Below are 23,019 nucleotides of genomic sequence, written 5' to 3'. Positions count from 1 at the left end.
TTCCCCACACTGACAGCAGTTTGTAAGGCCATCTTTTTAAATCTGGCCTGGAATAAATTGTCTACTCAAAAAGAGAAACATTAAATATCAACCTGAATTTAAATTATGCAGCATTAGTGTAAAAATAATATTTTTCTGGTTCTCAATAGTGCTATTTTCTGGAATTTTAATAGGTAATCATAAATTTTATATTACATTAATTATATCAGCAACTAGACTAAAAATACACCAAAGAGATTAAGGAAAAAAGGTTATGGACATGTAGTCTACAACTGAAGTATCTCCACTGTCAGAGGTTTTTTACTATTTTTCTTTCCATGTGCAATAGAAAAATGTTTCCAGAGTATATACAGGTGTTCTTTTATTTTAAAGAAATAGTATTATAATTTTTCATCCATAGCAAAGTGTTGCAGATCCAGTGACCCAACAGTTCAGGTGCAAATAATGGCTGCATGCTTTAGGTTGTAGACATCATTATAGCAAAGTTGTAATGTATGCAAATAATAACTTCATGCATAAGAACACTCCATCAATAAAATATTAAATATGTCCATGTGGGATTGCAGCAAACGCTACCGTAACTTGTGGTCTGACCTCTAAAGTTTGAAGTAACCACAACAAAGATATTAATTTATTTCACACAGCTTTTGGTATTTGCTTCATGCCAAAATGCTTAGAATGTAACTTATATTGTTTTAACAGTACAGAGATATGTATGGAAAGTACAACATTCTTACATTGGGTGTAAATATGTAAAGAGGAAGGGACACTTTCATCCGTCTTATAAAGAGGTATGTGCACTATTGGTTAAGCAAAATTTCCAGTGAGTTTTTTTCCAAATACCAATACCATAAAGCTTGTCAGTGAAAATTTTAAAACTAATTGCAACCCGTAATGGGCTAATTCTTACCCTACTTAAAAAGTTTGTTTTACTGTATTATATATATGACAGGTTTCAGAGTAGCAGCCGTGTTAGTCTGTATTCGCAAAAAGAAAAGGAGTACTTGTGGCACCTTAGAGACTAACCAATTTATTTGAGCATGAGCTCACGAAAGCTTATGCTCAAATAAATTGGTTAGTCTCTAAGGTGCCACAGGTACTCCTTTTCTTTTAGTATTATATATATGAAAATATAGTTAAATGTCATGCACTGCTTACTGTGTGAGTCCCATTTTTGTAGGTTGAAGTGTCTGTTTTCAGCTCAGTAGGGTGTGTGTTGTTTTTAAATTCAGAACAATCTTTATTTTGTTTTTCCTCCAACAGTAACTCCATTCTTCTCCTCAAGAAAGGTGTATTTGGTTTCAGTGCTGTTGTTTTTTTGTTGGTGGTTTATTCCATTTGTTGTTGCTACTACCAGCAAAGTACTTCTTTCCAAAAAACACATTTTGAATTTAGTCTTCAGTTTGGGCTGATGCTTCTTGGTATAATGCCAAGAAATTCAGATTTAACTAATTTTGTCCTTTACTCAGCCTCTTTGTTTTTGGGTGCTGCTAGGGCTTTGGAGCTGACATGTCAAATAAGTTCCAGTATATAAATAGACTGTGTCAAGATAAGAATGGAGTGGCAGTCCTTAACTCTGCAGACTTTGACTCCTGACAGTTCAACTCTGACCCTTAATGTAACCTTTACGTTTTGCTGCCTTCAGTTTTTAGTAAACACCAAATAATATTTTAATTCATCAAGGTGTTATGGAAATCTGAGGTTGAAGTACTGGTGAGCAGCAAACATCACAAGGAGCAACATATGCAGGAAGGAATGTTTTCATCTCGTTTTCTTTTTTGTAGAGAGGACTTAAGTTATTAAAGCAGCTTCAGTATCATCTAATTCAACTTTCTATGAATCTTACTTTGCAGGGTTGGTATTTCTAATTTTTGTAGACATACGTAGATTTTTTTTTTTTAGTTCATATATTTTATATGTTAAGACAAAATGCTGAACCAAAACAAGGCATGTATAATGAGTAAGAAAATAGATGGCTTCCACACCAGTGTAAGGGAAAGGAAATTTGGTACCGATCATTCAATGTTTATTGAATGTTTTTTGTGTGTGGCTTTTGTTTTGAAATTGGCTGCTTGTCTCCAGGTAGTATGTGGCAACCTCAAATTTCTAAAATTTTTGAAGCAATACAATGACAGAAAAACATTTTAAAGCAAAATTACTTTCCAAAGTTAGGTGATGATACTTTACATCGTGTTCTCCCAACTTTAAGTGGGGGAGGCTCCTTCAGGAAAACTAAACCAGCTGTGCTCCCTGCAATCCCTCCATGCACTGGTAAAGGTTCCAGCCCATTCCTGGTAATTCCTTTGCCTTGCCCTCTTCCCCCTCCCCACCAGCTTTGGGAAATGCATGATTTGATACTTTCGCTCCTTTCTAACATGCTTTGAACAACCTGAATTAGTTAATGTTGTCATTCAAAGTATCACCAGCATCAGAGTTACCACTCCTTAAAGTGGACAGTTCAATTCTCACCTCAACTGTTGTTTAGGCATAGAGCTAAAGCATACAATTTTCAAAAGCACCTAAGTCCCATTGAAAGTTAAGACTTAGGCTCATAAATCACATTAGTGCTTTTGGGGAAAAAAAATGCTCAAAGATTTGACTTAAAAAAAAAGAAGAGAAAAAAAAAAGGAGGCCTCTTTGACACTTAGACAGTCGTTGGCATCTGCCTTCAGGAGGTATGTGTGCGCCCCATATTTTGCGATGCTTTGCTTTGCATATTGAGCTAGTCATTAGCTCACTCATGGTTTTTGTTTTCATATGCATCTTATTTTTTGGTAACTTTTAGAAAAAATCATGTATTTGTGTGTTCTAAAGCAAAACCACTCAAGGGTTGAGGAAGCAACCAAGAAGGCAGGAGTCTGGGGCCTGAGAGATTTTTGTACTGTAGCTTATGATAAAGCAAATCACAATGAGATATTGAGATCCAATTATCCTTACAAGCTCTTACCTGAAATATCTCTCTAGGTCAGAGACCTTGGGGAATTTCATTGGACTCCATAGTTTACACCATTAATTTTTTGCTTTACTTCACTGACCCAGAAATCCCCTTCTTCCAAGAAGCTTATGTTGACTAACCCTCACTTTGAGCTAGGGGTGTTTACATCTCAGTTGTTTAGATCAGGATCTAAAACATAATGGCTGGAAAATATTATTTCCACAGTAATTTTCTAGTCTGTAAGGATTAGCTGTGTTTTTGAATTAGAGAGTGGGCTTTGTCCAGACATTGTCATGATAAAATAAAATCCAAGTGATAAAGGGATTCTAATCATTTTAGGAATTGTCATGAATTGGTTAAGAGATTTTATTTTTATTTATTGGGGAAGTTCTGTGTCAGGCAGACTGGATGACAGCTGTACTGATACAGCCAGATGATTAAAAACTGAACTGGTATTAAGGTCACTGGCTGTATTAGAGAGAAAGGAAAAGATTAAGGTTTGTGCACTATTCAAGTATACACCAGATGCTGGCAGTGGTGGTTTTCACATTTTCTGTTTAGACAAAAATCAAATTTTAATTTCTGAGGTTGCTCTGTATTAACTTGACTGAAGTCAGTAGCTAAATGAATAGCATTATGACCTTTGTAACTTTCTGCTCAGGGCCTCAGTCTTGGCTGAACACTGAATGCTACAGTAATACAACTGATAGGTAATCCTGCATGTTCGGGTATTGGCATGCTTTCCCCTCTTCTGTCCCCCTCAAGCCAAGCACTGTTGGCTAAATGAGTATACATTTTGGCTGAAATCTGGCATCTTCTTGGCTTATGTACATGTCAGTTGTAATATTTGGCAGATCAAGAGAATTATGGCGCTTATCTAGATTAGTTGCTCTCAACATTTCCAGACTACTGAACCCCTGTCAGGAGTCAGATTTGTCTTGCATACCGCAAGTTTCACCTCACTTAAAAGCTTACAAAATCGGACATAAAAATACAGAAGTGTCACAGCACACTTACTGGAAAAAATTGCTTACTTTCTCATTTTTACTATATACAGTAATTATAAAATAAACAATTGGAATATAAATATTGTCCTTTCATTTCAGTGTATAGTTATATAAAGCAGTATAAACAAGTCCATTATATGAAATTTTAGTTTGTGCTGACTTCACTAGTGCTTTTTATGAAGCCTGTTGTAAAAACTAGGCAAATTTCTAGATGAGTTGATGTACCCAATGAAGACCTCTGTGTGGCCTTGGTTGAGAACCACTGAGCTAGATTATTAGACCATTAGCTACCCAAGGTCTAGAGCATAAAAATACCCTCTTCCCTCCTTTTTCCCCCAAGCCCCCAATCTTGTCTTGATCTTGATGAGCTCAGGTTGCACCCGGTAAATGGTGGTGGTTTTGTTTTTTTGTTTAGAGCTCGGCAGCTTGGGTTCAAGCTATAGCAGGTCTGAATGTCCATTGCAGGGCATTGGTATTCAGAAGTGTACTTAAGCGGGTCTGGACACTTTTTTTTCCCTAAGGCAAGAAAATAGAACTCTAAAGTGTTGAAGGTTACTGCTAATAGAGAACTTCAAACCTCTGTGGTACAGACTATTAGTTTCTAAAAGAACTTAAGGTCTGTTGAAATTAACATGGAACAGTTGTTTACACTGGAACATTATTCTTCCCTTGTGTCCCTACTATCATGTTTCCAAATAAATGTTTTGTAGGGAGTGCAAATTAACTGCTGGTGCACTGTAGACTTGTTTCATTCCTGATGTGGGTGAAATATAAAAAGGAGCATTATCAAAGATTAGTAATATATCAGTCTTGCCCTTTACAATAATGTTAGGATTTTCTCTAGGCATCTGCAGTAAACCTACGGTAGCGGGAGGTTTCTATGCCAAAAGAATCCAGAGTGGACATTTTTGTATGTGAGCAAAAGAAATGCCATTAAAAATCTAATTTGAAAAGCAGATATCTATTCTGTTTTAGGAACACAAAGTTAACTTGAAGGAATCTTAAAAATAAACTATTAGCTTGACTCTGTTCACATATTTCAAACGTGTACAATTACAATGTTTGTTATCAAATAATTCCACAGTGTGTACAAAATAACTCCAAATGTCTTTTGTAGCAAACTATCTAGCAAGGTTAATGTTGTTGTGATAATACATGGTATGCTCCCTGTCTTTCAAAAGTGTCACTTCCTTCATTTCTTCTGAGACCTAGTAACCTAGCACAGGATATTAATTTGTATGCAGGAGCTTCTCATTATTATTTTATTGGAGCTTTGTGTAGTTGTGAATAAAATAGCATGATCATGGGAAGAATTAATCTAGGACCTAATTTTTCATAGATTACTTAACACCATAACTCCATTTAAATTCAACAGGAGCTGTAGGTATTCCACCTCTAAAAATGAGGCCCATGATCTACGAAAGCACATGCAAGTTTTGTAAGAAAATAACTGAATTCTTTACTGCTACACATGAACATCCTGGTGAGAAAAGCAATAGGAATTGCAACTGATGACCAATATGAGGGTGAGTTTGAAACTCACGAATAAGGGACAGTGCACTTCAATTATAATTTCTTACATTTTCTGTAATTTACAGTTGTTGAGGATACATTTTAAGGATTATCAATAGTTCATATAAAGTTACCTTGATGTAGAGTTATTGTAGTCACCAAAACAATGAACATCCTTATTCTAACTTGGAAGGAGACTCTAAAGACCTGGTCGTCCCTCAGTTACATAGCGTGTACCTGGAAGCCCAAGAAACATTTATATAGCATGATTGTTTTCTTTACAAGCTCTTAAAGACGAAAAACTTAGGTTAGGTCATCTTTAAAAGGGTTGTAAAGATAGCTTCTATTGCAAACTCTTTTTATACATGAAGATGCTGTTGAAATAACTTTAGTTCCTGGAAATGCCTTTAAAATTCTTTTTAATTGTATGTTCTAGGTGGCAATTGATATTACCTCATCTCTCTAAAATGCAAACATCGTATTTCCAGATCATTTGATAGTAAAAATTCATTTGGGAGCAACATAAAGATATTGCAGAAAAATGTTATATTAAAATATTTATAATAATTACTCGATGACACACGTCATAAATCTTGTATCCATGAAAGTTGGATTTTATAAATGAAGATTTTTGTAGAATGTGTTAAAAATTATGTACTAGTTTCTAAGCCAAAATCTGACTCCTGCTATTTTAATTCTGAGACCTCACAATTACCTCCATAGAGTAATGAAGGACATTTTGGTTTAGGAGATAAGAACAGTTTATGGATGTGGCCTTTTATCTCTGGAGCTGCAATAAACTAAGAATGCAGTCCTTTGGAGCTGAAATGAATCTAGCTGTTTATTACTGGCAGTTCATTTGCAAGCTGCTTAGCAGTTGCTAGCTTATGTAATTCTTGTGTTCTTTTATTCTCCATTTCAGGGTTAGGGACAATTCCGAGAGACAGATTCCCAGTTTTGGATATGTATGAATTAAACTTCCTCTTTCTACCTACAGTCCCATGATGGATTTCAAGCAAATTGCTATCTTTTATCTGAGGTTTTAAATGCTAATCTTTGTTGAAGCGGGACTGAACTTGAGATGCCAGGAATCACAAGTGGAGGGCAGAAAGCACTCTGCTGACTGCTACCAACTCCAGTGTTTCTGATTTGCTGTTCATGCACTGATTGCTTCAGATTTCCATGGATATGAACTTGTTGGTGGAGTTGTCCAGTTAATTGGAGAAATAGCCCATTAATACTCTCAAGATTTCCAGAAATATTTCCCAGCAGCTGTTGCTCACCCAAATTTTTGTTAATTTGAAACCTCCAGGTAAATATATTTTGAGAAGAGGTGATTCTCATAACACTAGTGCTAGTTCTGGCCACCTATCCTCACGATGATCATTGTGTTTATTCTAGTCATTAAGACAGGAGGAAGCCACATATAAAATCTTCCTTCTGATCTGAGAATGTCTTTCCTTGTGGTACATAGTACATATGCTTTGGGGAAAGGACTGCTGCTTCCTCTGTTTTGTAGCGTTCCAAGCACACTGGCACTCAGTGAATTTGTTTCCCTGTACATATGCACATAGTGTTGTCTACTAGGGGTAATCCTCCAAATTAGTGATGTCCCTGATGTTTTGGTCATCACTGTACTATGATGATCCCTAATTTCAGATTGTTCTGTTGTTGGCTGTAAACGTTACTGACCACTAAAGTGTGGCACTTGAGAAGAAAGCTATGCTCCTTGACTCTTTGAAAATAAAGCCGTCTTAGGAAAGAGATTCAGAATTACTGGTAAAAGAAAAGGAGTACTTGTGGCACCTTAGAGACTAACCAATTTATTTGAGCATAAGCTTTCGTGAGCTACAGCTCACTTCATCGGAATGCATCTGATGAACTGAGCTGTAGCTCACGAAAGCTTATGCTCAAATAAATTTATTAGTCTCTAAGGTGCCACAAGTACTCCTTTTCTTTTTGCAAATACAGAATTACTGATGTTTATTCTGACTAAAAATGTTCTACTTATGTGGACATTATTATTACATGACTGACTGAGAAACTGGGACACTGTCCCTAGTATTCCTTATGCAGTTGCTTCACTCCGGAATCTTCTGGTCTGACAAACATTTTTATATATATGTTGGCAAGGGAGATTGCTTTTCCATCTCAATCCCTAGATCCCATGCAGAAAATATTTCATTGTGTTAATAGAGAACATGAGAATTAACTCTCTCTTGTAGCTGTTTAGAGTCAACTCTATTTCAGCTGTTAAAATTGGACTTTAGGCCTGGTTAGAATGTTTGACAAGTTGGTTTTATTATGCACAGGACTTGAAAAATGTACCTGACGCTTACTAGCTTGAGCCTAGTAGTCTGTGCTGCCACAGTAAGGGCAATTAAAACAAAATAAAATAAAAGTTGTGTACTATTGTTGTTATTAAATAGAGTAAGGAACATATTGTCAGTCACTTTACTATTTCAGCTGTAATAAACATAACTTGTAACTACCCCTTTCTGTTAAAATGTCCATTTTATTTATTACCTGAAACTATATTTTCTCTGATTTGTAAGCACTGGGCAATTGTAAAGTCAGACTGAGTGAGCTGAGTCTTGTTTAACTGTGTCCCTGACATCTCTCTATTGTTTGGTGCTGCTTACTGTTCAGGGGTTCTTTAATTTTGATAGTTAAATCAATGAGTTAGAGAGAGTAATTTGTTCAATAACCTGGAAAGTCCTCAAATTCGGATATCAAAGAGCCTGGCATCCATCACTTCTGCTTCATTTAGCTCTTCAGAAGCCACTTGCTTGGAAAAAAGGGAGTGAAAGTCTACCTTGTTTTGGAAGGCATTCAGTACATTCTTGGCCAAGGTATTTTCAGTATAAAAGGAATAGTGCAATCTTTATTTTGTCCATTTCTCATTTAAGCACTTTTCATACTTCAGTGGCTTTCCACTAGTTATATCGAGCAGCTTTGAGTTTCATAAAACACTTTACACATAGGTCTTTGTCTTGCCAAGTAGAGCAAATTATAAGAGTTGCTGTCCTTACTTTCTGTAGTTAGGATTCAGAGAAACCATCCCTCTTTTGCTTTGTAATTTTTAGTCATTAATGGTGATTTTTGTGTTTATCCTATGAAAAGTCAAAAACTAAGAATTTACTGTGCTCTAAATTGTGTTACTGCTATAAAACCACCTCTAGCTTTTCATGCTGTTGTTCCCCACAGCAAACTCTTTGATCCTAGTCTAAGAACACACAGGATGGCAGAACAGCAATTGTGTCATTATTATGCATATTAAGGTTGTTAGATCAGGAAAATACCCTATTTTTGCTCTGGATAACTTTAATATTTCTACTGTGCTGTGGAAATGTCTCATTGGCTGAGGACAGAGGCAGGGTTTGCTTTGTTAAAGGGGAATCAGTGTTCACGAAGAGTGCTGGATTGATAGTTCTAAAGGCTGAAATCTTCAGTTTATTTTCTGAATAATTATAGTACTTTATGGGCAACAGTATGAGCCTCCCCACTACGCTGCAAAATTAGATCACCCCAACAGAAACAATGTCTTGGAGAGGCGCATAACCATTCAGTTAGCCTACCAGTTTGTTCATCTTGTGATGGTGGTTTTGTGATATGGTAAGTGTCCACTTCACCATCCATTGGCTTTTAAGTGACTTAGGTGGAATAAGTTGGTAATGTCTTTAGTTTCCTGGCAACTGAGGTGGAGTTTAAGTGGGTATAGTAAGAGTGCCCTGGGCCATCTGTTTCCCCAAAGTTCTTACGCTGATATTTTTGAGATTCTTCTTTGAGTAGATGCAAACATGTATTCCAAGTAGGGGCATGCATGCCTCGCACACTAGAGATGGAGACTTTTGCCTAGCAGTAGCTGTAGAGAGGTGGCGCTCATGCCTCTTATATGTAGCCCCTCCCCTGGCTATATGAGGTGGCACCATCCAGACCACCCTCAGTTCCTTCTCACCGCCCGTCATCTGGAATCGGAGTTCTTTGTGGTGGTTTTCATAACCTTGCATGCATTCTTTTAGCCTAGCCTATTGACCATAGTTAAGAATTAATTTGAGTTAGTTAGGATTAGTTTAAAAAAAAAAAATTAGAGTATACTCTTTGCAGCGTGCTCACTGGTAATGCCCTCACTGGGTTTCAACCATTGCCCTTCGTGTGGAGTGGCCATTCCCAGCAGTGATCCCCCACATGCAGAGCTTGCTCTGTGTTGGCGAAGAGCACTGTTAGAGCTGTGTATCATTCAAAAAGAGGACTCAGGTGGTGCAGGACCCTCGTCTCACACACAACCTGCTTGAACAGGCCATGCAGCCTGACCTGTTACCTAGGCTTACCTTGGGCCACAGCAGCACTTTCCAAGCCTGAGGGAGATCTGCCCCTCATTCCAAGGCAGGAGCCTCTCCAAAGAGGCACAGGCGCTGTCCTCCGTCTTTGGCATAAGGGAAGAGGTCTCAATCCACCCTTGATGTTGTGGACAGCATGGCCTGGGCGATGTCCTTGGCGATTACTATAAGGAGGGCTTCCAGACTCCAAAACTCGGGGATCATTCTGGATGTCCAGGAAGCAATTGAGGACTTGCCTTTCGATGGCAGAACCTTGTTTTCAGACAAGTTTGAAGCCCTGCATTCCTTTAAGGATTCATGGCCTACCTTAAGGTCTTCCAGGATGTACACGCTGTCCATGCAGAGACATCACTATGGGGTGCAGCAACAAAACCTATACAGGCTGCAGCATCCTTTTGTGCAGCCCTTTACCCGAAAACAGTGAGACTACCCCAGGAAGAGGGACAGGTCTTACAAGAGGAAGCACTTGAGTTCGGTGCCTGTCTGGTCTGTTTGCCCTCCCTTGGTGCCTGCTAAGCACCTGTTTTGACTCATTGGTTCAGAGCACCATTCCAGTTGTTGTTCTTCCACCCTTCTTGTCTGGTTCCTTTGAGGACAGGCTGGCCTGCTTTTATGATGCCTGGGTATCTTGATTACCTCCGTTGGCTGAGTCCTAAATATTGTCAGATTGGGCTGCACCATCTAGTTCTTCTCCATGCCCCCTTTGCACACCCCTTCCTGTCCCACTTCAGGGACCCCCTCATACGAGACACTGCTCTTCAAGCAGGTCAGCTCTCTGTTAATGTTTGGTGTGATGGAGGAAGTTCCATGAGAGTACCTGAGTCATGATCCCAATACTCCCTGCCCTTGGATTCTGGTATAAGGAAATACTGGATGAGGCCTATCGTCGACTGTCACGGACTTAAAAAATCAATCCAATACATGAGGTTCTGCATGGTCATACTCTGAGTTATTCTTCCTGCTTTGTCTCAGAACGACTGGTTCATTGCTCTGGACCTTCAGGACACTTCTTTTTATGTGGCCATTCTACTGAGTCACAAGAAGAAGTTCCTTCCCTTCATTGTAGAACACCATTTTTTAGTACACAGTTCTCCTATTCAGCCTCTCTTCTGCCCATCGAGTCTTCACCAAATGCATGGCATACCTCAGGAAGAAGGGAATCCACATCTTCCCCTACCTAGATGACTGGTTACTGAGGGCCAGAGGGCCAGCTCTATAGAGGAGGTTCTTACCCACATTAGCATCACGCTCTGTTTACTTGACTGATTGGGACTCATTCTGAATACCGCAAAGTCAACCTTGAGTCCTACTCAACAAATAGGGTTCGTTTGGAACCCTGTTAGATTCCACGAAGTCAAGGGCATTCTTGCCAACCGACTGCTTCCAGGAGATTAAACAGCTATGTTTGTCTACAGTTGCGACCTTGCACAACCGTTTGTGTGTGTCTGAGCCTATTGGGCCACATCTCTGCTTATACCCAGGTGATCCAGTTGGCTAGGTTGTGTCTTCAGACGCTTCAGTTGTGGCTCAAGACAGTTTACCGCCTTGTCTTGCATTCTCTGGACAGGTTGGGTTGCCTTCCTCCACCAGTCCTGGAGTCCTTGCGCCCGGTGGGAGTCTCCATGTAATGCGTGCCAAGGAGTTCCCTTCGCTTGGCATTCCCAGACTAAATCATTGGTTACTGATGTGTCCCTTCTGTGCTGGGGGGCGCATCTGGGCTCATTGAGGGTGCAGGGCCTGTGGTCAGAACAGGAAGCCTCACTCCATATAAATGTGTTTGGAGCTTTGGGACATCCACAACACGTGTCATGCTTTCTGAAATTGTATCAGGCATTCAGTGGTTCACATACTCACCAACAATACCACCTCCATGTACTGATCAGCCTATGGCAGTTCTGTATTGAAGACATCACCCTGGTAGCTATCCACTTTTCAGAGGTGTAAAATGGTCTCACGGACCATGTCAGCAGGATTTTCTTGCCGAGTTACAAATGGTCCCTGAAGTACAGTGACCTTCAAACTGTTTTTGTAGCATAGAGCATCCCCACGATTGCCCTATTTGCGTCAAGGGAAAACAGGAAATGTCACCTATTCTACTCTTGGTGGGGTGTCAGCGTGGGCTCTTTTTCTCTAATGCTTTGCACTGCAGCTAGTAGTAGACTCTCCTGTATGCCTTCCCTTCTGTCCCAGTCATTCCCCAGGTCATTGCCAAGCTCAAGGCGGATCGAGCCAGCCTCATCCCAGTCGTCCTGGCATGGCCGAGATAGTGTTGGTTCTTGAACTGTGATGAAATGGGAAACTTTCTGAATATTTTGCATCAGTGCTGCATGTTTAATTAGGTGGTGGGAAGGGGTTTTACTGTTGCAGAGACCCAGAGGACCAGGTGTGACTGCCGCCTGGACCCAGACAAGGGTCAGGACGTTCTGTAACCTAGCAACTGACGACCCTGGGGACAACCCTCTGCAAGAAACCACCAGACTGCTACCAGCTGGAGAACAAAGAACTGAGGCGTAAAGCCAGGGGACCTGTTTTGCCCAGGAATCGGAACAAATGATGGACCGGGGCTGTTGGGTGTGGTATAGTGTATGGGGCTGGAAGCAGGTGACGTGCTTCTGGCCTAGGGACAAAGGGGTCTTAGCCCACCTAGGCTCTGGAGAGACCCAGATGGACTATGCTGTAACTTTCTATTCTCTGTGCTACCTAAGAACTTTCTATGCTGTTCCAGTCATCCAGTAAGCCCTTCTGTTTTTAAAACGCTAAGAGTCACTCCAGTCTAAAGAGGGTGGGGGTGCATTGCTCCCTTTGAGCATGCAGGTCTTCCCCAGGGGTCCTATTCAAGTGGACTCATTGAGGGGAGCTCACTGTGTGAGGCAGGCATGCTGAAGGCTCAGAGGGTTTGGACCCAGGAGATGGTGAAGCCAAGGGGTTTACCCCAGTGAGAGTGTGACCCTAAGGGGGCTAACACTCTGAAGGTGTCCTCCCAGGAACTATTCCAGAGCCATGCGAGATCACCAGACCAGTTCTTGGACCTCCTATCAGTTCAGCCTTCCATGGCTTTTCCTCTCCTTGCTGACAACCTCGTGCAGGACTTCAGCTGCATCCTGAATCCGAAGGTCAGTTTCCTACACCTTACAGCGTGGGTGCTGTATGGCTGAATGAGGAGGAAGAGTGTTGTTCGGAGGCTGTCCAACAGGTCCTACTTAAGAGTTGGAAACCTTCCACTTGGACGGTCTACTTGGTGAAGTGGAAGAGGTTTTCCATGTCTCCTTGGCCTGTGGGACCCAGCCAGTGGAGCTTCTATCTAGGACATCTTAAAACAGCATTTCTCAAATGCTTTTCTTGTGGTCACACTCCTCCCCTTTGATGAGGGGATCGGGGGCCAAAGTAGCAGCCCCTTCCTGTTGCTCCTGGATGCACTGTCTTAGTGTTGATTGCTGGGGCCACCAGCAGTGGTTGGGCCCTGCTCCCCCTGTGGAGACACTTGGGGCACAATGTTGGAGGACCATGCAGCTGGTGAGTTTCACACTTCCCAGGGGCAGTGGGATTCAGGCTTTGGGCCTGGGTTAGCGGGACAGTAGGCTCTGGCCACAGAGCTTCGGGCTCCAGCCCTCCACTGCCTCCTTGTCCCTAGGCTTCTTGACAGGGCTTTGTAAATCTTCTGTGAATAGAGATTTTTGTATGTTTGTTAATCTCTTTTCACAATGGACTTACTAGCTAACAATAAATAAATTACAATGATTTGGCCGTGTATATGTGCATATTTATTTGTTTTGCCTAAACCTAATTAAGTATTTTAGGAAAAAGCCACCAGCAAGAATTGGTGGCCGCACTCTGAGGCCACCAAAAATTTTGTTCTGAGAATCCCTGTCTTAGAGTACCTGCTACACCTTCAGGAATTGGGCTTGGCACTCAGTTCACTGAGAGTTCACTTTGCAGTAATATCCATATTTCATCCACCTAGCCAAGGGAAATTGTTTTTTTCCAACACTGTGGTGATGACATTTCTTAAAGGACTTCTCCACCTACATCCTCCTGTCTGAGAACCAATTTAAGTTTTGCAGGCTTCTGGTATGAAGGAGTTAACTACATAGCACAGTACTACAACTGTTTATATCCATGTATAGATGCATAAGTTAGGACTGTTTGCTGGATGCCAGATGAAGATGATGAAGTTAAATGAGTCTTGTTCTGAAGAACGCATTTTGTAAATACAGTGTTCCAAGGTATCTGGCAGTTAATGGCCTTTTCCAACCCACGCTGATACCCTTGTTAGAAAGAATGCTGGTTCTGCTCAGAGTAAGGAGTGACAGCTAGTCAACTGTAAAACTATAGAATTTTGGCTACTTACATGCGCATTCCAGATGTGGTTAATATTATACCTGGTTGTTTTTAAGTATCTCTGAAAAAGTGACAGGTTTCAGAATAACAGCCGTGTTAGTCTGTCTTAGCAAAAAGAAAAGGAGTACTTGTGGCACCTTAGAGACTAACCAATTTATTTGAGCATGAGCTTTCGTGAGCTACAGCTCACTTCATCGGATGCATACCGTGGAAACTGCAGAAGACATTATATACACACAGAGACCATGAAACAATACCTCCTCCCATCCCACTGTCCTGCTGGGCTCTATTACCAGCGGGACAGTGGGGTGGGAGGAGGTATTGTTTCATGGTCTCTGTGTGTATATAATGTCTTCTGCAGTTTCCACGGTATGCATCCGATGAAGTGAGCTGTAGCTCACGAAAGCTCATGCTCAAATAAATTGGTTCGTCTCTAAGGTGCCACAAGTACTCCTTTTCTTTTTTCTGAAAAAGTGGAGGCTTCTGATTATGAAATCAACTGTACTATGGGGCTGGCCTGATAATGCTATTGAAGAAAATGCACAATATGTCTTAACTATTTTTCATGGAGAATAATACAGTTTCCTTTTTAACTCTCTGCCCTTTGAAACTTGTATTTTTGTTCAGTCAAGGCATAACGCTGCGGTAGTTAATCTAACTATTGCTAGTAGAGACCAATAGCCTTTGGTGCTCCATGATGCATAGAATAAATTAGGTGAATACTAAATGCTATTATGTCAGCCAGTAGTTTCATTTGACGTTGCCAACACTAGTCTGGTTTGCACTTAAGCATATTTAAGTATCGTTGTTATACAAAATACAGTTTTTTATGTATCTTTAAAAGCATGACATTCTGAAATCTTTTATTGCTATAGATTTATGCATTTAGTTTAAGACAATCAGTGCTGCTTAATAGAAATAATCTTGATCCTGTCATCTTGCTTTTAATTACTAAAAGTGCAAGAAATTACCTTAAATGAGAACAGTATTATTTTTCTTACTTGGCAGTATGATGCTGTGCCTGGGAACGAACATAAAGAAATTAACAGGAATTTGTTCTGTGTTTTAGTCTTTGGGAACCTGAAGTTACTTGAATCTCTGTCAACATAAAAATAAACATGGTAAAAAGAGAGAGAGCTTTTATTCTTCCACTGAATTAATGTATTCAGTGATTTCTGTAAGCTAAATTCTGTTTCATGATTGTCTGTACCTCAGTCCCTTTCTGTCGTATAAAAGGTTAGGCAATGGGATTCAAAGCCTCCATTAACCTAAAGTCCCATGTACCTTGACCCCTAAGGACCTCTTGTGGAACCTTCTCTACATTAGGAAAACAAGTTCTGCACCAGTGCAATTATATTTGTGGCATCAACAATGGGGACTGTGGTGTAGACATGGGACAGGTGTTTGTACAACCTTGTTGCCTAGCTTTGCAGGTTGTGTAGATGCTACCTATTGTGTCAGAGAGGTCCCTGGTCTTTTAGGATGCTTCATTTTTATTCACCATCTTGTTTTCGCTTCCCCAGTTGTGCTGCTTTGCTTCACCCCATTCTATGAGGTGAACGAAGGGATATTTATTAAGCCTTTTGTCCTCAGCAGTGCTATTGTTGCTTGAGGGAGCAGTTTTAGTACTGATACATCCTACTGTGTTTGTGTGTCAAAACACAGTGACGCTGAACAGCATGGTAGAAGGGAGAGACTGCAGAAAGAGGAGGGGAGACAATATGTCAATGACTATTAAAATAGCTTGTATTCATCCAAAAGAAAACTAAAGAGATACAAAAGCAATCTGGACCTGAATATGTATCCTGAAATAACAGTGGAAGGACCAAGTACTGAAAACACTAGCCTTCTTTTTTGTGTTTGCAATTTGTGGGCACAATAAAGCTCACTTAAATGTCGAAGCATCTGTTTTGGAGGTTTGGTTAAGTCGTTGGATGTCTAAGTAGCATTAATTATGCCTGCACTTTTGTGGGCTCAGAATTGCTTTAGACCTGCCTAAGGCTGGGCTGAAAGTTAGGCCCGTCTGGGTCCTTCATTTTTCTTCTTCTTTCATATAATCTTATAGATGGATGGACATAGAGTTGGTGATTCCTAAAGCAGAATCTAGTCGTGCTAGTTGCAGTTGATGGATTGTGCACTCAAACTTAAATATGCTCCTACTATAGCTTTCCAATGTCTAATTGTTGTTTCCTCTTCTGTACTTAAATATCTCAAATCTGGTTGTTCATAATGGTTGTTAAAGTAATGATCCAGCAGCAGACATACATGTGTGGTCTTTGAATTTTTGGCTCTCTGCTAACCTAACACCTTTGACTGCCAACATACTTGCATCAATTCTGTTGTTAACCTGAAGCAAGGAATTGGCGGTGGGAGGTTTAAAAAGAACCCACCTCAGATGTAGGGCTAATTATACTGCATTGCAGCCACTTAGTGCCTGTAACTGAGTCTTTCATTTCTCCTCAGAGACCAGTAAACCTGACACAACCAAAGAATGCTTGTCTGAAAAGCATGTTATAATATATAAATCCTTGGCATTGACACAGGAGCTGTAGACACTGCTGTAGACACTGAACTTAGGGTCTCTAAGTTCAAGCCAAAAGGATAGTTACTTTTAAGAGATCAAGACACTGGGAAACCAATTGTATGTTTATGGAGTTAAATTTTTCAGTTTCATAGGATAACTCATCCAGTTTGAGGGTATACGTTTTTTTTTTCTATGATCTCATTTGGAAATTCTAGGAGGTCTGGGACAACAGACTTTCTGCATTTTGTCCTAAAAATATGTTCAGGAAGGTGTATCATGTGATTCATTTTTAGCTATTATGCAGGACTTGCCCTCTGTCCATATAGTCCAGGCTTTTTTATAGTGAAGTATTTTGACTGTATTTGGCAACCCATATTTTAAAGTTTTAGTTAACTTGCTCTGGTGGATGTAACAAATGGACACTAATTTTGCCATTTCATTGTCACCAAGCAAAACAATGCTAGATTGACGAAATAATATCTGAATTCCCAAATCAAGACTAGGCAGTACCTGCAGCTGGTACAATAGATATGAAATCTCTGTCACCAGGGAGTGTGAATGAATTTAGAGGCAAACCCAACCTCCACGTGAGTTACAAGGTTGGATATTGGGGAAACTGGTTGCAGGGCAAGCCGCAGAACATCACCAGAGTCGTGCTCTGGTCTAGCAGTTGAAGTAGTTTCTACAGATCTACTGCTCACATTCAGCTTGTGTGTGGGGAAGGCAGAAAGAATGAGTGGTCCGATTATCTACCCCAGTTCTCTCCTTCTTACATGCATAGTGCCCCTCCAAACATCTGGGGAACTCCGTGCTGTGGTTCCTATGCACTGTCTTACCCAAATTCTTTGGATGCACTCTTGTCTGCATTAATCATTTATTGGATACCCTCTGGACCCGCAGGGGAAGGAAGGGCAGACATTGCTTCTTACTGCATTGGCAGTTCAGGTTGGAAATCAAAAAAGCGACTTGTGTATTATTAAGATATGTCGCATGTTATGAAATGCATTTCATTTAATTTCTGAGGACAAAATTTACCTACTTCAAAAACAAAAATTGAGTGAGAGTGCATACATATACATTATATCTATATAAAGTATATTTCAGCCAGTGAAGGCAGCAGGTTCCTTTTGTCAGTGAAGCAGTGAGTCATGGGAGATTTTGGTGCCTAATCCTCCTCATCCTGGCATGACTCTGCTTCCCAGTTTTTCCTTGTCTTTCTGTCTTGAGTGTAAAGGCTTTCTTTTGGTACAGCTTTCCTCAGCTGGCCTTGAGATTCAGCATGGAGCTGAAGCTCTGCTTCTCTTGCTTCATTCATCTGTGGTTGCACCCATTGATAGTGGGAGCAGCCTGCACTGTGTTCAGGCCTGCAAAGACTTGCAACAGCCAGTTGTCAGCACGAGAGCTGGTGGGCGGAAACCAGATAAAAAATATTATGCTTCCCGGTACAGAGAGAACAAGAATTGGTGCTAGGCCATGAGAGCCAGGGCAGGGACATCAAGGAGGAGCTATGACTGGTTCAGAGTGGAAATGAGAGGGATCCCACCCATTACCTCCCTTAGATCAGAAACATGGCTCTCAATGGCCTATGCAGCCTCCGTTTCCTCATGGAAGTTATAGTTGCATGTCATCACTGGACAGGATTGAGAAGCTGGAAGTGAGATATCTTTTTCTGACAGTCTACCATAGAGATGTTCCTCAAGTGCTATTTAACCCTACTGGGGTATCCTCATATTTTTCCAAGAGCTGACTTCTTGGGATCAGTGGCACTCTGACCACTCCCATAGTTATTGCTCCATTTCCTCTATCTTCAGTTAGATCTCCAGGAATTCCCTGGAAGGCTTCCCTCATCGATGAAACCACCTCTGACCTGGGTGGATAGAGAGGCCCTGTTCCATTCATGATCATCCTCCCATTCTTCACCTCAACTCTGGTGCCAGCCTGCATAGGTGCCAGCCTGCATAGGTGCGGTGCCTAGTCCCCTTTTAGATCAGTACAAGGTGTTTGGTCCAAAGGTAAAAGAAACTTCACGTTTTTTTTTTTCAGAAATCAGGTTTGTCTGGAGTTCTGTAAAGCTGTTATTGATACACAGAGAGGTGAGAGGTAAATTTCTTTTAGCCAAAGCTCCTTGTATTAGGTGACAGTCCTGAATTATGTAGCTAGATCTACCATATTGGAGGAACCCTACCACAACCACCAGCAGATCTTCATAAACCAGCCTCTCAGAGCCTGGGAGTTACCATGTCCCCCTCCCTCTTCCTCCCACCAGTGAAGCCACTGCTGTTCATAACTTTTACTACCAAAGCTCCTAGGAGCCCCTTGTGCTAGGTCTGTACAAACACAGAACAAAAAGGCAGTCCCTGCTCCAGAGAGCTTCCAGTCTCTTTTGCAAGTTGTTTTAAGTTTCACTTTTCCCAGAGGATGTGTGGGAGCAGCTGGGAGAAAGTAGGATTTTCTGGAGTCTGGCTGAGGGAGGGGAGAAGGGAGCTTGAGAAGGGGCTGTGGCCCAGAAGGCAGAGACTTGCAGGAGCTTCTCAACACCCTCTAAGACTAAATTGGTGTATTAAAAGTGCGATTTCAAATTCTGTATGAAATAATCACGTTTAAGAGATTAGACTAATCATTGATTCCCTCCTGTGGTTTTTACAGCCCCCTTCTCTCTCAAAATCAGGCTTAGTTACACTTTTCAGTCTTAAAATAGTTTAAATAATTTATTTGAACATATTGAAAGATTATACTCAGGCATCTTCCTCTGAAATCCCTGCAGCCCCATAATGTGATCATGGGTCTGGGACAGACCAAGCAAATTCAAGGGAAGGAGCTTTTGGATGTGATACCTCTTCCTGGTAGGTGCCATTCTGATGTCAAAAACAGGAAACTGCCCCAAAGTAAACTAGAGCTAACAACCTCCGTATATGTATCCTGAAACATTTGTTATGGGGAAGGTCTTTAATGCTGTTGTTCACTGATAAAATATGGTCCTGTCACAGCTCTTCTTTGCTGTACCCTCTTGCTAAACCTGTAAGAAATTATAAAGTGATTAGGTCAGAGGGTTGCAGATATATGCAGAATTAACTTGTGTTATCATGTTGCATAGGTTGGGATTTTAAGTCATGCAGTCCTTATTTTTTAGGGCAGATAGAAAACTGTAAAACTACAAAACTACACCATGTTACAAAGTTACCCTTTTGACCTGAGTGGTTAGCCAAAATTTCGGTTCCTATGGGTTGCTCTCCTTTAGGAGGAGAAATTGATGGTGAAGTCAGGTGTTTGATGCAGTCCTGTTACATTACAAAGAATGTAGACACGCTCCTGTTTCCTGAACACAATAGGAATCATACAGCTGGAGGCAGTTTCTTTGCTCACAGTTCCATGCTTCTTTCCAGCCAGCACTGTACCCAAAAGCTCTAACTACGCTACTGAACTACAGATTTCAGCTTGCACATCTGTTTTGGTCAGGGATATAAAGAGGTGTAATACCTGACGGACATAGCTGTGCAGGCAGAAGTCTGTAGCGCAGACAGCTGTACTGGCAAAGCTGGGGATTCGGGAGGAAGGCTGCTTATACCAGTAAAAAGTGCATCTCTGCCAGTATAGCTGTCTCTACACTGCCCGTGTTACAGCCCGGCTGTGGCATGGGCAGTGTAGTCACACTTCATCGCCGGGGGAGAGCTCTCCCGGTGATCACGTGCTGTCTACACTGATGCTTTTCAGTGCTAAAACTTTTGTTGCTCAAGGGGGTGGTTTTTCACACCCCTTGACGACTTAAGTTTTAGTGGTGAAAGTGGCAGTGTAGACACAGCCTAGGAATGTTTTACCTGTATAGCATACTGATATTCCTGTACCCATAAATCACTCCTAGTGTAGTCATGGCCTCAGGGTCACACTAAATGTTTCGCTCTTGCTGTCTTTGGTGCTTCCTTACTGCGTTCTATGTGTGCCTCTGTGGTTTCGTCTACTCTCTGGCTGCTTCTTGCTTACAGACATATAGCTGCAATCAAATCAATACCTGGCCTCTGCATTTGTTGTTAGACCTCCAGGGAAATCCCGTGGACTGCATGGTCCATCTATTACCCAGGGTGGTATGTGGTCTAGTAATTGAGTGGTGGATTTCCATTGATTCAGCTAGCATTAAACAAAGGAGCACTTAATTGTTAGCTTCCTTCCATTCAGGCTAATGAGGTGTCATGCCCAGCCCTTCCAGAGAGGTTCAGAGTAGCAGCCCTGTTAGTCTGTATCTGCAAAAAGAACAGGAGTACTTGTGGCACCTTAAAGACTAACACATTTATTAGAGCATAAGCTTTGTGCATCCGATGAAGTGGGCTGTAGCCCACGAAAGCTTATGCTCTAATAAATTTGTTAGCCTTCCAGAGTGGTTCACTGGTTGCCCATCCCCCAGCTTAAGTGTTGTACCTTTGTGAAGATAAACTTGTGAGCAAACAGATACAGTGAGGAAAAGATGGAATTACTTCATTGGTTTGTAGTACACAACCACTCCATTTCCCCAGTATTATATGATACAGACTAATTGTAAAAAGTTCATTCTTTCATTCACTAGCTTAACTTCTTTTCTGCAGAATAACTCTAGGAATGTGCCATTGTCTTCATCCCGTATAGTGCTGGGCTTGTTTATTTGCACTTGCTGCCCTTTGTCAACTACCATTCTTGCACCCGCCTGTGTGCTGGCACAGGTTTAGAAAGATCCATAGTTTAAAAAAAAAAAATCCTTCAGAACCTTATAGAGAAAAGATTTGGCAGGAGAGCTATGACCTCAACAAAAATGTCAATTTTTCTTTTTGCTAAAGTAATTAAATGTAAAACTCTAGGTATTTGTTTCTTCTGCTGCAGAAAACTGCGTGGTGAAGAACTGAAATTAGTACTGAGGACGCAGGTATTGGGATGAGATACATGAGCATGGAAAGGTTAGCCTGTGTATGGAAGATGACAAATAGCGTTCCTGTAGCATATAATATTTATCTTTAAGTGCTTTAGTCACATACTGACTAAATTTAGCATACGAAAACAGGCAGTATTCATACCATAAACATCTGCTGTAAAATAGCCTGTTAGATATACATCTAAAGAACAGAAATGTCTTTCTGACTATTGTATTGTTGTAATGGATTTTTGTGGGTACTTTGCGTTAGGTATAGAATATAGTCTGTGTATGCATTGTACATTTGACTTACTCCTTCAGTTGGTGCTGTCAGTGTGCTGTTGATTTGAATATTTGTTTTTGCTTTGATCACAATTATGATTTTTAATAACTACAAAAAGATTGGTTTCAGAGTAGCAGCCATGTTAGTTTGTATTGGCAAAAAGAAAACGAGTACTTGTGGCACCTTAGAGACTAACAAATTTATTTGAACATAAGCTTTCGTGAGCTACAGCTCACTTCATCGGATGCAACCGATGAAGTGAGCTGTAGCTCACGAAAGCTTATGCTCAGATAAATTTGTTAGTCTCTAAGGTGCCACAAGTACTTGTTTTCTTTTTACAAAAAGATTATATTTATTTGTCGGTTGGGTCTGCTTGTATATCTGTGTGGCTGTTTTTCTGTGAAGATTATAAATAGCCAAATATGTTAACAGTACAGTGAATCACTGTTAAAAGAAGAAAAGGAGTACTTGTGGCACCTTAAAGACTAACCAATTTATCTGAGCATGCTCGGGGGTCATCCGATAACGAACGAGACTCTGGCATGCTAACTAGTTATGCGACCCCCGAGCATGCTCAAATAAATTGGTTAGTCTCTAAGGTGCCACAAGTACTCCTTTTCTTTTTGCGAATACAGACGAACATGGCTGTTACTCTGAAAACTGTTAGAAGAAGTTCTCTTCAGCTCAATCTTTTCTAAGGGTTCTCTTTATTTACAGCTCTCCTAGCATCTGTTGCCATTTACTAAAATTAAAACCTCAATATAAACAACGCAGTTTTGATTGAAAAAAGAATACAGAATGTAAGTGAGGAACTGTTCAATTATGTATTTAAAATTGTGGCTCAAATAAATAATTAAAATGGCTTTTAGGAACACTGTTAACTTACTGGACATGAATAACAGAAGGTTGCCATAGTTAGACCATTATCTGAGTATGGTGTCATCCAGAGTTTGTGGTGGGAGGAACTGCAGGCTTGTATCTGGGTTGATATACAACAAAAGAAAACTTTATCGCTAAGAAGAATTTCCTTACTTTCAGTGTTTCCTTTTCTTAAAAAAAGACATGTAAATTAAATTCTACTTCTGTCTGAAATGCTTTGTAACGTAACTTGGTTAAACACCTACAATTACTATAGTCAAGAGTACGGTTTTTTTTCTGGCTTGCTCATGTCACATGGGACATTGTGGTAAATTATGGATTACTACTA

At 40.6% G+C, this 23,019-nt stretch overlaps 1 protein-coding gene across 6 annotated transcripts in view; it reads left to right on the top strand.

Moving 5' to 3' along the window:
* AGAP1 (ArfGAP with GTPase domain, ankyrin repeat and PH domain 1) overlaps positions 1-23,019 on the top strand; it is a 707,317-nt gene that overhangs the window by 165,466 nt on the left and 518,832 nt on the right. The gene's annotated exons all lie outside the window — the stretch shown is intronic.

Source organism: Caretta caretta, chromosome 11 (genome assembly GCF_965140235.1).
Source record: "Caretta caretta isolate rCarCar2 chromosome 11, rCarCar1.hap1, whole genome shotgun sequence".
NCBI classification, from domain to species: domain Eukaryota; kingdom Metazoa; phylum Chordata; order Testudines; family Cheloniidae; genus Caretta; species Caretta caretta.
The sequence above is the reverse complement of the archived record's forward strand: the minus strand, read 5'-3'. Positions and strand labels throughout refer to the sequence as shown.